Below are 15,438 nucleotides of genomic sequence, written 5' to 3'. Positions count from 1 at the left end.
TATATTGTTTTTTTATTTTTGGCTGCACTGGGTCATCATTGCTGTGTACAAGCTAGTTCTCTAGTTGTGGTGGGCGGGGCTACTCTTTAGTTCCAGCATGAGCTTTTCTTTGCAGTGCCTTGTCCTGTTGTGGAGCAGGGGTCTCGGGCACACAGGCTTTATTAATTGCAGCATGCAGGCCCAGTAGTTTTGGCTCGCAAGGTTGGTAGTTGTGGCATGTGGGCCAAGTAGTTGTGGTACAGGGTTTGGTTGCCCTGAGGCATGTGGGTACTTCCTGGACCAGTGATCGAACCTGTGTCCCTGCATTGGCAGGTGGATTTTTAACCACCGGACCACCAGGGAAGTCTCCACACTGCTATACTTAAAATAATCAACAAGGACCTACTGTAAAAAAAAATAATAATAATGATAACAATAATAATAATAGACAAAGGAAAGAAGTCTACAAATAACAAATTTTGGCCAGGGAGAGGTACTTTATTTAAAATTTTTTTTTATTGAAGTATAGTTGATTTACAATGTTGTGTCAATTTCTGTTGTACAGAAAAGTGATTCAGTTAAATATATATATGTATACATTATTTTTCATTATCTTTTCCATTACAGTTTATCACAGGATATTGAATATAGTTCCCTGTGCTATACAGTAGGGCCTTGTTGTTTATCCATTCTGTGTATATAGTTTACATCTGTTAATTGAAAACTCTCAATCCATCTCGCCCCAGCCTCCCTTCCCTCTTGATAATCACAAGACTCTTCTCTATGTCTGTGGGTCTGTTTCAGCTCTGTAGATAAGTTCATTTGTGTCATATTTTAGATCCCACGTAGAAGTGAAATCATATGATATCTGTCTTTCTCAGATTCACTTAATAATCTCCAAGTCTATCCATGTTCCTGCATATGGCATTATTCTATTCTTTTGATGGTGGAGTAATATTCCATTGTACATATGTACATCATCTCCTTTATCCATTCATCTATTGATGGAAATTTGTGTCGCTTCCATATCTTGGCTATTGTAAACATTTCTGCCATGAACATTAGGGTGGATGTATCTTTTCAAATTATAGTTTGTCTGGATATAGGCCCAGGAATGGAATTGCAGGATCATGTCAGCTTTATTTTTAGTTTCTTGAGGAACCTCTGTGCTGCTTCTCATAATAGCTGTCCCAATTTACATTCTCACTGACAGTGTGGGAGGATTCCCATTTCTCCACACCCTCTCTAGCACTTATTGTTCATAGAATTTTCAATGATGCCCATTTTGACCAGTGTGAGGTGGTATCTCACTGTTTCTTTAAATAGCTATTTGGCTGCACTGGGTCGTCTTTGCTGCGTGTGGGCTTTCTCCAGTCGCTGTGAGCAGGGGCCCCCCTCTAGCTGCGGCGCGCAGGCTCCTCATCGCAGCAGCTTGTCTTGCCGTGCGGCCAGGCTCTAGCATGCTTGAGCTTCAGCGGCTGTGGCTGTGGCCTCTCGAGCACAGCCTTAGTACTTGTGGTACACAGGCTTAGTTGCTTCGTGCCATGTGGGATCCTCCTGGACCAGAGATCCAACCTGTGTTACCTGCATTGGCAGGCAGATTCTTAACCGCTGGCCCATCAGGAAGTCCTCTCATCGTAGTTTTGATTTGCATTTCTATAATAGCAAGGTTGGGCATCTTTTCACGTGTTTATTGGTCATCTGTATGTCTTCTTTGCAGAAATGTTTATTTAGGGTTTTCTATCCCTTTCTTTTTCGTTTTTTAATTTTTGCAACATTGTGTGTGTTTCTTCCATACAACAACATGAAATAGCCATAATGATACACACACCCCTCCCCTCTGCTCCCCCATCCCACCCCTCCAGGTCATCACAGACTGCCAGACTGGGCTCCTTGTGCTTCACGGAACTTACCAGCCACCCACCTTACACATGATGATGTGCGGATGTGGATGCAGCTTTCTCCATCCACCCCACTCTCTCCCTCCCCAGGTGTCCACTAGTCAGTTTTCTACATCTGTGTCTCCACTCCTCCCCTGCAAATACGTTCATCAATACCATTCTCCCACATTCCATATGTGTGCATGCCAGTTTCTTCAGTCGTGTCTGACTCTGTGTAGCCTGCTAGGCTCTTCTGTCCCTGGGATTCTCCAGGCAAGAATACTGGAGTGGGAAGCCATGCCCTCCTTCAGGGGATCTTCCCAACCCAGGGATCGAAGCTGCATCTCTTGTGTCTCCTACACTGGCAGGTGGGTTCTTTACCACTGGTGTCCCCTGGGAAGCCCAATGGCAGGATTCCATATGTATGTGCTAATATACTATATTAATTTTTCTCTAACTGACTGACTGACTCCACTCTGTATAACAGGCTCTGGGTTCATCCACCTCACTAGAACTGACTCAAATTCGTTCTTTTCATGGCTGTGTAATATTCCATTGTATATACGTACCACATCTTGTTTATCCATCCATCCGTTAATGGACATCTAGCTTGCTTCCATGTTCTGTACATGTGTCTTTTACAATTGTGGCTTTCTAAGGGTACATGCCCAGTAGTGGGGTTGCTGGGTCATATGGTAGATGTAGTCCTAGTTTTTTAGGAAATGTCCATACTGTCCTCTATAGTGCAAGCTGAGTCACTTCAGTCATGTCCAAATCTTTGTGACCCCATCGACTGTAACCCACCAGGCTCCTCTGTCCATTGGATTCTCCAGGCAAGAATACTGGAGTGGGATGCCATTCCCTTCTCCGGGGATCTTCCCAACCCAGGGATGGAACCCATATCTCTTATGTCTCCTGCATTAGCAGGCAGATTCTTTACCACTGGGTGCCACCTGGGAATCCCTTGGCCTCTCTAGTGACTGTATCAATTGACATTCCCACCGGCATTGCAAGAGGGTTCCCTTTTCTCCACACCCTCTCCAGAATTTACTGTTTGTAGATTTTTTTGATGGTGGTCATTCTGACTGGTGTGAGGTATACCTCATTGTAGTTTTGATTTCCATTTCTCTATAATTAGTGATGTTGAGCATTTGTTTATGTGTTTATAGGCCATATGCATGTCTTCTTTGGATTCTATGTTTCATTTGGATTGTTCATCTTTTTTGTAACTGAGCTGTAAGAGTTATTTGTATATTTCAGGAATTAATACTTATTGGTCACATCTTTTGCAAACATTTTCTCCCATTCTATGGATTGTCTTTCTAGTTTACTTAGGGTTTCCTTTGCTGTACAAGTTTGTTGTTTGATAAGGTTCCATTTGTTTATTTTTGCTTTTATTTATATTGCCTTGGGAGACTGACCTAAGAAATTTATGTCAGAGACTGTTTTGCCTATGTTCTACTCTAGGAGTTTTATGGGATCATGTCTTATATTTAAGTATTAAGCCATTTTCAGGTGATTTTTGTGTATGGTGTGATGATGTGTTCTAAGGTCATAGATCTTACACATGGCTGTCCAGCTTCTATGGAGAGGTACTTTAAATGGTGTCTTCCTGTTCAAGAAAATAAACTAAATGAACTGTATAAAAACCTAGTGCAGGATAGATAGACCCTGTTCCAGGAAGTCTGTTCAGGAGCTGTTGCTCAGGTGCTGACTTACTCTTCTATCCTTGGTCTAGACCCATCTCCTTTAGGACGATGATGTGTTTGAATAATCCGCGTCACTAGTCATTTTCTTTGTGTGTGTCAATACACTCTCTCCATTTGGCCCCTTTGAGCTCAATTCACTGCAGATCATAGGAGTGTGGCTGCTCATCTTGTATGTGTACACAGACATGAACTGTTTGAGGGCAACTTAGATACATGATGCTTCTTTACCCCTGAATTTTTTAGTATGTGATTCTTAAAAACATGATCTACGTGCTCATGGGACAATCATCTAATCAAGAAATTAAAATTAATGCCATAGACCTTATTTAGGTGTAGCAATTATTCTAGGAATGTCCTCTATATACATGCATGTATGAATGTGTGTGTATGTACATTTTATTTTCCCCTTGTTTAAGGTCTAATCTTGTATCATATATTGTAATTAGTTGTCACAATTTTTTTAGTTTCTTTTAACCTGGAATAGTTTTTTCTTTTGCCTTTTTTGACCTTGACATTTTTGAAGAGTGCAAGGCACATATTTTGTTAAATAGTCCTCAGTTTGGGTTTATGGTTAACTGTTAATTTTATATTATCTGGCAGAAGTACCATAGAAGTTTTTCCCTTCCTCTTGTCCCTCTTTCTCCTTCTTCTAGCATTATAATAGCAGATATAATGTGTTAATTTGTATGATTGCTGTTGACGTTAACAATGATCACCTATTTAATGTGGTGTCTTTTATATTCCTCAATTTTAACTTTGTATTTTTTTTCTTCTTGGTGATGGGTAACTTATGAGGAGATCCTTTGTGACTCTGAATATCCTGTTACTCTTCAAACTCTAATTCACTAGTGTTAGCATCCTGTGATGATTTATAGCGGAATCAGTTATTACTATGATTGTTGCTATTTGGTCATTTTCTAATTTCATCATTCTTTGCTCAATTAGCAGTTGGTATTTGCCTCTTTTCTCATTTACCTACTTATTCATTTACTTACATCTGTTTCTGCTCTTGCATTCTTATATATTCCCTAGATTGTACACTCAGATTTGGGATGCTCAGGCTGTTGCAGATTTGGCTAGTGGGAGCTTCTTCAATCTGGCTCTTATTTCTTTTAGATACGTCTCTCTGATTATTTGAAGATTTTCTTTTACCCACAAGATGATCACGACTCGTTGTTTTTCAGTCTCAGTTCTGGAATTAACTATTTCTCCAGAATCTTTGTTTTTGTGTTTAATTTTTAACAGAGATTTTAGATCAGAAATCATGATTTTGTATCTGGTGGTCTCACTGTTATGTTGCCACTGCTCCCCAGTTCAACAAACAGACAAGCATAGAAGTACACACATACATGCACACACACATTTCTGTGCATCTATCTGTGGATCTCTTTACCTTTCTACATTTTGATACTGCCTATGCTGGTACCTCCAATTCCATTCCAACACCACAGAGTTCATTGTTCTCTTCTCCCTTTCAAATTGTAACACCTTTCTCCAGCAGTGAAAACCTACAGCTATACTTGTTACGAGAAAATTTCTTATTTTATCAGTCCTGAATACACAAAAAGTAGTTTCAGAATTGCTTACACATACCGCTGAGAAAAACAACTCCAACAAGCATTCACAATTTATTTACAGTTCTTTTTGCCTTCAGCCTGAGGGTATAAAATCAAAATACTGGGTACAAAAAAAGTAATCACTTTTTTCTTTTCTTTTATCATTTTTTACCTTTGTAATGCAGTCACTGATTTACAATATGCAAGGTTTATGTTTGGACGCTATTTTAAAGTTTACCTCCTCCTTGATTTGATTGATTGAATAATTGATCAGATGATGGGAAATCTTAGCCTAGTGCCAAAAGTTGTAACTGTACAATGAGGCGTATACTCAGAGCCAGGCCACTCTCCTGCCCTCTGTTGTGTACCCTTTTCATCCTATTCCTAACATACCTCCTGTAAGTAACCAATCTCATTAGTTTCTGGCCTATCCTTTCTGTATTTATTTTGTATAAATAAGCAGATATGTGAAGAAGTCATTTTGACTGTACTTTCAGCACCACTATTTCCATGTCTTCTCCAAGGACATATGATTCTATAGAATTAGTGCAGCATTTTATTCATGTGTGAATTCACTGTGATTTTATACTCTCTTCTTATGGTATTATAAGCTCTTTTTAATACATAATTAATGCACGTGTCAACACACTATATATGTGTGCATATTATATATATGATCTATGAATATACATATGTATAAGATTGCTGAGGTCGTGATTATTCTTGCTTATCAGTTTGCTTTATTCCTCATTTATTGCATTATTTCTGTCTCATTTTCTAAGCTGATTTGTTTGCTTGCTTTTACTTCTCTGTGATTGGCATTAAGACTGTGTACATTAACAGCAGAGTGCTTTCAGACTCACTCACTGACATTTTTAAACACTATTTTAAAGTTCAGAAGATACCTATCTTAATCAAAGAGACCAGTATTTCTATTGTACTCTTTTCTTTTCTCATTTAGCATTGTACTAATCTAGAAAATGCACAGTATTTAGGAATGGCTATTCTTTGCATATTTCTCTGATGTCTGTCTTTGACTGCCTTCTGCAACATGCCTGCTAGTTTGAGGAAGATTAGAATGGAAAGGGAATAACCGGACAGCTGACAGGGCTTCAGGCTTTTTGACCAGAGTTTGTATCCCAGGAATGTTTTTAAGCATATGTGGACCTTCAGCATGAGTAAACTGAGGCTCAGAGAGAAGGGAAATTTCTTCTGGGGTGTTTGTCTTTGTTTGATGGCATGGATAGCGTGAATGGTGGAGTATACAATAAGAGGCAGGGAGACAGCAGACATCACAGATTCCCTCCTCGGTCATTGATTGATAGTTTGGTTTCCTGGGGCAGGAGAGGAGGAGCTAAGATGGAGTTGGGGGGCGAGGGGGGACAGAGCATCTGCTGAATTACTTGACTCTCTACTGGTTGACAGACACTGTCATCAATTTGTACATCACTGTGCCCTTTATCTCAAATGTTCCCTTGTAGCTGCTTGAGAGATTGTGATGTAATTCCCCCACACTTGCTAAGACCTCATCTACAGTCTCAAACTGTGGCAGATTCCTCCACAACAGTAAATAACTCCTTCTTTAATGACATGTCAAATAAAATCTATGACTGTTTTCTTTCAGCAGATGTGGGCAGTATGACTCAAAAAGGTTTATGACTTCTTTAGTCTACAAAACTTCATAATGGCTTGGCCAGGATTCACACGGTCACCTTTCTGATTTGACCCTGTTTCACATTAACTGGGACACCTCTATTAGTATCAAATGCATTTTAATTATGTGATTTCTCTCCCATCTTCTGTATTATTCCGTAAGCTCCTAGATAGTCAAAACTTAGTTTGGGTTTAATAACTTTTCAAACTGAACAATGTTTCCAAAGCTCCTGAAAGGCTAAGGTGAATCTCCTAAGAGTGGTTAGTCTGAAAATGTTTTAGAAACCATTGCTTTCCTGTTCATTATATCATTTGAAAAATTTGGAATGCTCATTTTTCCTTAGTTAATTTCTCCAAGTGCCCTGTGAAAACTATTTACAGAGATTTCAGGAACTCTGTACAAAATTCCTATGACTCTGAATTTGCCTCCTGGGTTTAACTGTATGGGAGCAATGCCTTTATTCTGTCAATCACATTCACCCAATACAATGATCATAGGTGTTTTTTTTTTTTTTTTTTAATTGAAGGAGAGCATTTTGGTTTTGCCCTCTGCTGTGTGTGTATCTGTGTGTGTGCGTATGTGTGTTTCTCTCAAACTGGCCATGGGATACTGATAATTAGTCTCTGCATCTGATCTTTTACCTGCTGTGCAAAACTTTGGAACAGCTTGATGACTCCACTCACCAACTACCTGCCCTCATTAATTATGGTAATTTGGTAGATTATGAGATGCCTCATGATATATAGTCATTTTTTAAGGGGAAATTCTGTGCACTTCTTCTTGGTTAATTTGGAAATGGAGACCACATAACTCATGTGGACTTCTTCATTAGGACTGAGACAATGAAAAAGCAGGTAATAAGTAAGAAGTAGGCTGATGCAGTGAAAGGAGCACTGGAATGTGAGTGAAAGGAACTGTATTTCAGCCAGTGCTTCTGTGCTTACCTGCTAGGTAACCTTAACCAGTTTCTACAATGCATCCTATATTATATTTCTTATCCATAAAATAGAAAAACCTCTACTTTTCCTTCTCCTGACAGATGATGTAAATGTCAAATGAGGTAATATCCAGCAATTTATCATTAACTCATTTATCAATTCTTTCATTTATCCTATCACATTTATTGACTATCAGCCTAATTCTGGGGCTACTAAAATTCATGAAAAGCCCCTAATCTCAAAATGAAGGAGGAAAAAAAAAACAAGTATCAGTAAGGTAATAACAGTTTAAACAATTCTATGTAAAAGAGCACTTTTTAAATTTTACTGACAAAGTAGTAGAGGTAGTCCCTCTTTTTTTAGAAAATAAAATCACCTTTCATTCAGGCCTACAAGCTGGAAAACTTGAGGGTCACCTTACTCTCCCCTCTTCCCTATAAACTTTCACACCATCAACTAAGGAAGTCCTGTTGAATACTCTTCCTTAACCATTTAAAAGTGTTATCAGTTTGTGGAGCTTTGATGGCCTTTCTAGAAACAAGTGTTTTTGTTACTTTTCTGCAAAAGTCCTTCAAAGAGCTTTATGTTGTCTTAATAAAATGTAAGCATTTTAAGAGGAATTAAAATCATTTTTGTCTCTCTTCTGTGTGCTGTCAGAGTATCCTATATTTCCTCACCTATTTCTATTGCTTCATCCCCCAAGTAACATGTAAACTCTTTGAGGGACCATGCCTGTATTTTTATTGTTGTATTTCTGACAACTAGCCTCTTTTTGTACTGCAGTATATATTTAGTAAATCCTTGTTGCACGAATGAGTCCCCCCCCCCCCCCACCCCCCGCCTTTTTTTTGTCAAAATGTTCCTAAAGTGTATTAAAGTGACTTCCTAGGCTGACGTCACCCTATTACATCTCTGTTGGTGGTTGGAATTCAACCCCTGGGAAGAATAACATGGTTCAACGATATGTTATTTTAAATAACGTGGTACTTATCAGGTACATAATCTGTATATTGCTATCATACCAACAGGAGATGAGACATCTTTTATAAGGTTTTATGTACCTTATATGATGTGTATGTGTGCGCTCACTTGTTTCCAGCTCTGCGACCGCATGGACTGTGGTTCGCCAGGCTCCTCTCTCCATGGGATTTTTCAGGCAAGAACACAGGGGTGGGTTGTTGCCGTTTCCTTCTCCAGGGGATCGTCCCCACCCAGAGATGGAACGCTCATCTCTTGCATTGACAGGCGGATTCTTTACCACTAGCGCCACCAGGTGGACGACTTAAAGAAGATTAATCTGTGAAAGTACATTAGCTTTCAAAGGCTATGAAATATTAAGGGTTTATGATGAGATACTTTGTTCGTGTGATATATGTTAGAAATATGACTCAAATGTGACCCATAGAATTTGTTCACCTAGTGATTTCTGTCGATTTTACATTACATTTGTCCATGTCCATACTGTCTGATTCCATGGTTTTACGTTCCCAGATATTCTTGTAATATATGTAAAAATATGCATTGCTAATCTAAACAAGGACACGATGAGTCAGGATATACAATAACCTTATTGATTTTTTAAGGTGTTGCTCTGTAATGTATTTTACAATTTACTAGCACCTACCACCACATGCTAAGCCAGCTGCCCTACACCAATAAAGACCAAGTTAAGAAAATTGAACAGAATTATTAAACTGCTGAAATATGCAAGGGCGATATTACTACGCTGTCTTTGTGCTGGCATTACGTGAACTGTAGCTGTTTTCAATGTCCAGACTGTTTGACTTTCAGTCATTGTGAACCATCCCAAATGATTAAGCATTTCTTCTGCTAACTGGGTGATACCGGAGAGGGGAACTTTAGTTTTTCCCTTCCCTTTTTCTGCTTTTAAAAGTCAGTACCTCTTCTTAGGATCCTTTTTTCTTGGTAACCCTCTTCCTTGTGTAACCTTGCCACCTAAGAGTGACTTAAGTCTCTCTCTGTCCTTTCATTTACCCTGTGCATTTTGTTACCATAAAACTTGCTGTGTTTATGGAATTATTTAACTGCCATTCTTTATCACTAGAATGTTGGTCCTTGAGGGTAGGCAACGTATCTTTTTCAGTTTTATTTATTTATAACAAATTCAGTGTATTGCTCAGTGAAAGTCATTGTGAGATTTGGGGCATGTAGAGAGAAGCAGATTATCATTTGAGGGACCCTACAAAATCTGAACAAAATACATCAAATTGTCTACTTGTCAACATTATTTGACACACGAATGATGCAGTGATTATTAGAATAAATGCAGGTTAATTATTTTTCCAACTTGATGCTTATCTTTTGAAGAAGATGGTTACATTTTATGTCATATTGCTTTTGTGTCAATATGAAGACAAAAACACACGGTTTTGTTTTTTTAACACAAGGGAAGTTCCCACAATACTGTGATTTAGCCACTTACTAACTGTGCAATATGGAGACAATAAATTAATCTCTCCGAGGGTAGGATGATGGTAATCTTCAGACCAGTTTGCAAATAAAAATAATTAGCAATAAAGAAATATTTATGCTCTTATAATTAGAGCTTGGACAACACTTCTATATTTAATCTTCACAACAATCTCATGAATTTGGTATTATTCACATTTTAAAGGTATGTAAACAGAAATGTAGAATGGTTAGGTGACCTTCCCAGATATAAACAGCAAGTGGCAGAGTCGGGATGAGACCTTAGTGCTGTGTGACTTCACAATCATGAGCTCTGACCTACATGTCAAGTAAGTAAACTATATTGTTGATTACTAATAAATGGTGACCAATGCAACTGAACTGAATATTATGGGCTTCCCAGGTAAAGAATCCTCCTGCCAATACAGGAGTCACAGGTTCGATCCCTGGGTCGGGAAGGTCCTGTGGAGGAGGAAATGGCACTCCACTCCCATGATTTTGCCTGGGAAATCCCGTGGACAGAGGAGCCTCGCAGGCTACAGTCCATGGGGTCACAGAGAGCCAGACACTACTGAGCGCACATGCATATACACACACTATATTATTACTATACATCTACAGCTGTTGAAAAAAGTAGGCAATATTTCCACTGGCTTTACCTTTAGCCATAAGCCATTACTTACAGGTTTTAAGTGAAACGCCACTATCTCCTATCAACTTCCTTCATCAGCTGGTGAGATGCATGGATAAAGAGTGATATCATTCTAAAGATATTGGAGTGAAATCAGAGGTTACAGGGTTTTTGACTGATTCTACCAAAAATTCCTGAATTCTTATCCAGTCCACTGACTCAAGGCAGAAAATACATTGTGCTGAAATTCATCATCCATCAGTGTGGGAATATTCATGTTTGGATGTTCTGAGGCACAAAATCCTTTGTCCTTCTTTTCAACCGCATTTTACGTGCTTGAACATAAGCTATTTTTGTTGATAAAATTCAGAGATCTGATGGCAACTGCCTAATTATTCAAGGTGGATGACCTTGACATTGATCAATATCCAATGAGTTATTAAAAACTGAGCAATGATTGGTGACAGAAAGGGCAAATATAATTTACACTTAAGATATCTGAATTATAAATGCAAATGCAGTGACTTGGCATAATTCCTTAAGTTCTTGGGAGGAGTGTTAAAGGATGTGTTAAAGATAAAGGCTAGCCTATAAAGGTTTGCAAGCATGTGAGCTTGAGGGATCCAAGAGATATTCCAGAATTTATTCAAGAAGTTTGAATTTTTTGCACTTAAACTCTCAAATCAATTATGAAAATCAAGTAGAGTAGGACTTTCAAATAAGTAGCATCATAGCTTGTCATTTTTTACCGATCGATTTCAACTCTTGCAGTATGGACAAACACATGAACTAAAAGAGAGGAGATACTGGTTTAATTTTGTGATCCAGCCATATGTACATGACTTTGGAAGAGTTAATTCTTTTGTAGATACTAGTCCTTTCTGAGATGTGAAGTTATTGTGTAGATGTTCAGGATCTTTTTTTTTTCTGTAACAAAATTTGCAAATGTCTCAACTCTGGTAGGAATGCTGGAAGCAAACTTTCATCTCTTGTTTCCATAAAAACACATCCTATGATGTCCAGGGTAGAAATGGGCTCAGTGTTAAGAAGCCCTTCTTAATGAGGAACACTTTTGAAAGCTTAGGGACACTTTGCAGATAAATTGTTTAGCCAAGCATATTGTACATCATGGGGGATTCCCTTTATCACAGGAGAGACACAATGAATGCAAATTGAACTCAAAGAATGAATAGTGATTGAAGTCAGTTAACTCTATCACATTCTCGCTCAGACTGGATATTCCCAAAACACTGAGAGAGAGAATTGAAATGGAAAGAGAGAAACAGTCTCTTTTTGAAAGAGGTAAACAATCTATTGAAAGAAATAAACAACTGGACTGCTCCCTATTTCATACCAACCCTGTGAGGTCAATTTTTTTACTCCACTTTATGAATAAGGAACCCAATGGTCAGAGATTCAGTTATATTTCTGTAGTTTGTAACACTTGAGATTAAAAACTCAGTCTTCTGAAACCAATTCCAGTACTTTTTCCAGTATTTTTCTTCCTACTATTTCTATTATCTTTTAAATATTTAGAGAGCTTCCTGGCATATTCTAACCACTTCATAATTAACATAGTTATTAGTTCACTGAAGTACACGGATAAGTAAAGTCATTCCTTACAGTTCCTTTATAATTAAAAGAGATAAAAAAAATTCCCACATCTATTTCTGATATTCATTGAGAAGATAATAAGTAAATGAAAGAAAATGATAAAAAGTGACTTGAACTTTGAGGAATAAAGGACAAAATATGGTTGCTCTATCTACAAACATGAAAAGACCTGCAGCTCCTAAAATATCAGTTTGTAACCTCGCTCTTTGGCATATGGTAGCGTTAGCCACAGTCTTTTGGGCTATCTATGCTTGGTGAAACTAAACTTCTCAAGATTGCCGTCTCACTTCCCGAATAGTTTACTGAAAAGGTGAAGTGAAGTTTTTTGAGTAGGAAGAACTACAGCTTAAATCCTTGTCTTGACTCTGCAGATGTAATTAAATATCAAAAATCTTTGCATACTGGCTCCAATATGTACATACTTGATGATCTTGGAGGTATTGTTTAACCTCTTATCTGTGAGAGGAATAATATCTATTTCAAAACAGGTTTTGGGTACATTCAGTAAAGTCTTTGGATATACTATATAAAATTTTTAACTTCATTGAGGATCAGCTCTCTCATCCATAAAATAAGAGTGATTACTATATAATGTACAGTTGTAAAGGTTTAAAGTGATAATTAATATAGGACACCTACCATATAAGAGGCATCCAATTATGATATTATTGTCATATTCTTAATTGTCATTCCCCAAACAGGGTTATGTATGGGGGAAAAAAAAACAAAACACCTATAGTAATTGAGCACTTGCTCAGATGATTGACAAACTTAGACCCTCTGTGGGGTGTATTCAGGATCAGTTCAGTTCAGTTGCTCAGCTGTGTCTGACTCTTTGTGACCCCATGGACTGCAGCATGCCAGGCTTCCCTGTCCATCATCAACTCCCGGAGTTTACTCAAACTCATCTCCATTGAGTTGGTGATGCCATCCAGTCATTTCATCCTCTGTCATCCCCTTCTCCTCCTGCCTTTAATCTTTCCCAGCATCAGGGTCTTTTCAAATGAGTCAGCTTTTGGCATCAGGTGGCCAAAGTATTGGAGTTTCAGCTTCAGCATCAGTCCTTCCAATGAATATTCAGAATTGATTTCCTTTAGGATGGGCTGGTTGGATCTCCTTGCAGTCCAAGATACTCTCAAGAGCCTTCTCCAACACCACAGATCAAAAGCATCAATTCTTCAGCACTGAGCTTTCTTTATACTCTGACTCTCACATCCATACATGACTACTGGAAAAACCATAGCTTTGACTAGAAGGACCTTTGTTGGCAAAGTAGTATCTCTGATTTTTGATATCCTGTTTAGGTTTGTCATAGCTTTTAATCCAAGGAGCAAGCATCTTTTAATTTCATGGCTGAAGTCACCATTTGCAGTGATTTTAGAGCCCACAAAAAAAAAGTCTGTCACTATTTCTATTGTTTCCCCGTCTATTTGCCATGAAGTGATAGATTACTTTTTAAAAGGTAAACAAATAATTATCATTACAGTTCTGGTTAAAAATAAGCAGTGGTCTAATTTTCTAGATCATACCTTTTCTCTCTTCCTTTTCCTGCATTGTCTCATTTTAGTTTCGAGATTCTTCCAATATAGTCCTGAGGTATTTATACTCTCTTGAATTTGGGCAATATAGTTGCCAACTATGTGTAAATTTAATAAAAAGAACAATTAGGTTTTTTTAGCTTTTGGAGAGCCCTTCCATTTTATCTGCATGTATATTTATTAAGTAAAGTTTTATTTCATTATGTTTTTAACTTTTGTTTCTGTTACAATGATTCTTGTTTCCATTCTTATGTTGGCTCTTAATTTTCAGTTTTTTCATTGTTCTTTTTTATTTTCATACTCTTAATCATTTTGTGAGTTTATTATAAGTATTAAATCTATCCTTCACATTCTGATTTAATTTTCAACCCAATTACCTTTGGTATTTACTAACTTTAATGCAGATTTTCATATTTGAGTTTGACTTTTGAAAATTTCCTATTCATCCTTTTAATCTTTTCATATCCCCTTTCACCTCAAGCTGCTGAATTTTAAAATTAAGCTTTCTATTTGCTTATGAATTTCTGTATGTTCTAGTTGTAATAAATAACTTTCAATGATCTGTTTTTCATCTGAACCTGTAGGCTATTTGCTTTCTCTTTATTTACACTTCTTTTTTTCACTAGTTACATATAACTCAAGAGCAAGCAAATACAGTCCCAAATAGATGTCCCTATAGACCTAGGTTTGACAAAACATGAACTTTGTAAGTTGCCCTTGACCCCATGTTTGTGTTGATAATATCCCATTCTCAAGTATAAAGATGAGTGATAAGTAAAGACATAGGGCTTCTAGCCCCAAGTTTAATGTGTTCTATACAGAAGAGAATATAATCAATCTGATTTCAGTGTTGACCATCTGGTGATGTCCATGTGTAGAGTCTTCTCTTGTGTTGTTGGAAGAGGGTGTTTGCTATGACCGGTGCGTTCTCTTGGCAAAACTCTATTAGCCTTTGCCCTGCTTCATTCCATACTCCAAGGCCAAATTTGCCTGTTACTCCAGGTGTTTCTTGACTTCCTACTTTTGCATTCCAGTCCCCTGTAATGAAAAGGACATCTTTTTGGGTGTTAGTTCTAAAAGGTCTTGTAGTTCTTCATAGAGCCGTTCAACTTCAGCTTCTTCAGCGTTACTGGTTGGGGCATAGGCTTGGATTACTATGATATTGAATGGTTTGCCTTGGAAACGAACAGAGATCATTCTGTCGTTTTTGAGATTGCATCCAAGTACTGCATTTTGGACTCTCTTGTTGACCATGATGGCTACTCCATTTCTTCTAAGGGATTCCTGCCCACAGTAGCAGATATAATGGTCATCTGAGTTAAATTCACCCATTCCAATCCATTTTAGTTCGCTGATTCCTAGAATGTCGACATTCACTCTTGCCATCTCCTGTTTGACCACTTCCAATTTGCCTTGATTCACGGACCTAACATTCCAGGTTCCTATGCAATATTGCTCTTTACAGCATTGGACCTTGCTTCTATCACCAGTCCCATCCACAACTGGGTA

General features: G+C 37.9%; 1 long non-coding RNA gene across 1 annotated transcript in view; it reads left to right on the top strand.

Moving 5' to 3' along the window:
* LOC122676486 overlaps positions 1-15,438 on the top strand; it is a 233,972-nt gene that overhangs the window by 179,679 nt on the left and 38,855 nt on the right. The window lies entirely within an intron of this gene.

The sequence above is a fragment of the Cervus elaphus genome, chromosome 2 (assembly GCF_910594005.1).
Source record: "Cervus elaphus chromosome 2, mCerEla1.1, whole genome shotgun sequence".
In the NCBI taxonomy this organism is placed as follows: domain Eukaryota; kingdom Metazoa; phylum Chordata; class Mammalia; order Artiodactyla; family Cervidae; genus Cervus; species Cervus elaphus.
Note: the sequence above shows the minus strand (reverse complement) of the source record. Positions and strands in the feature narration are given on the sequence as shown.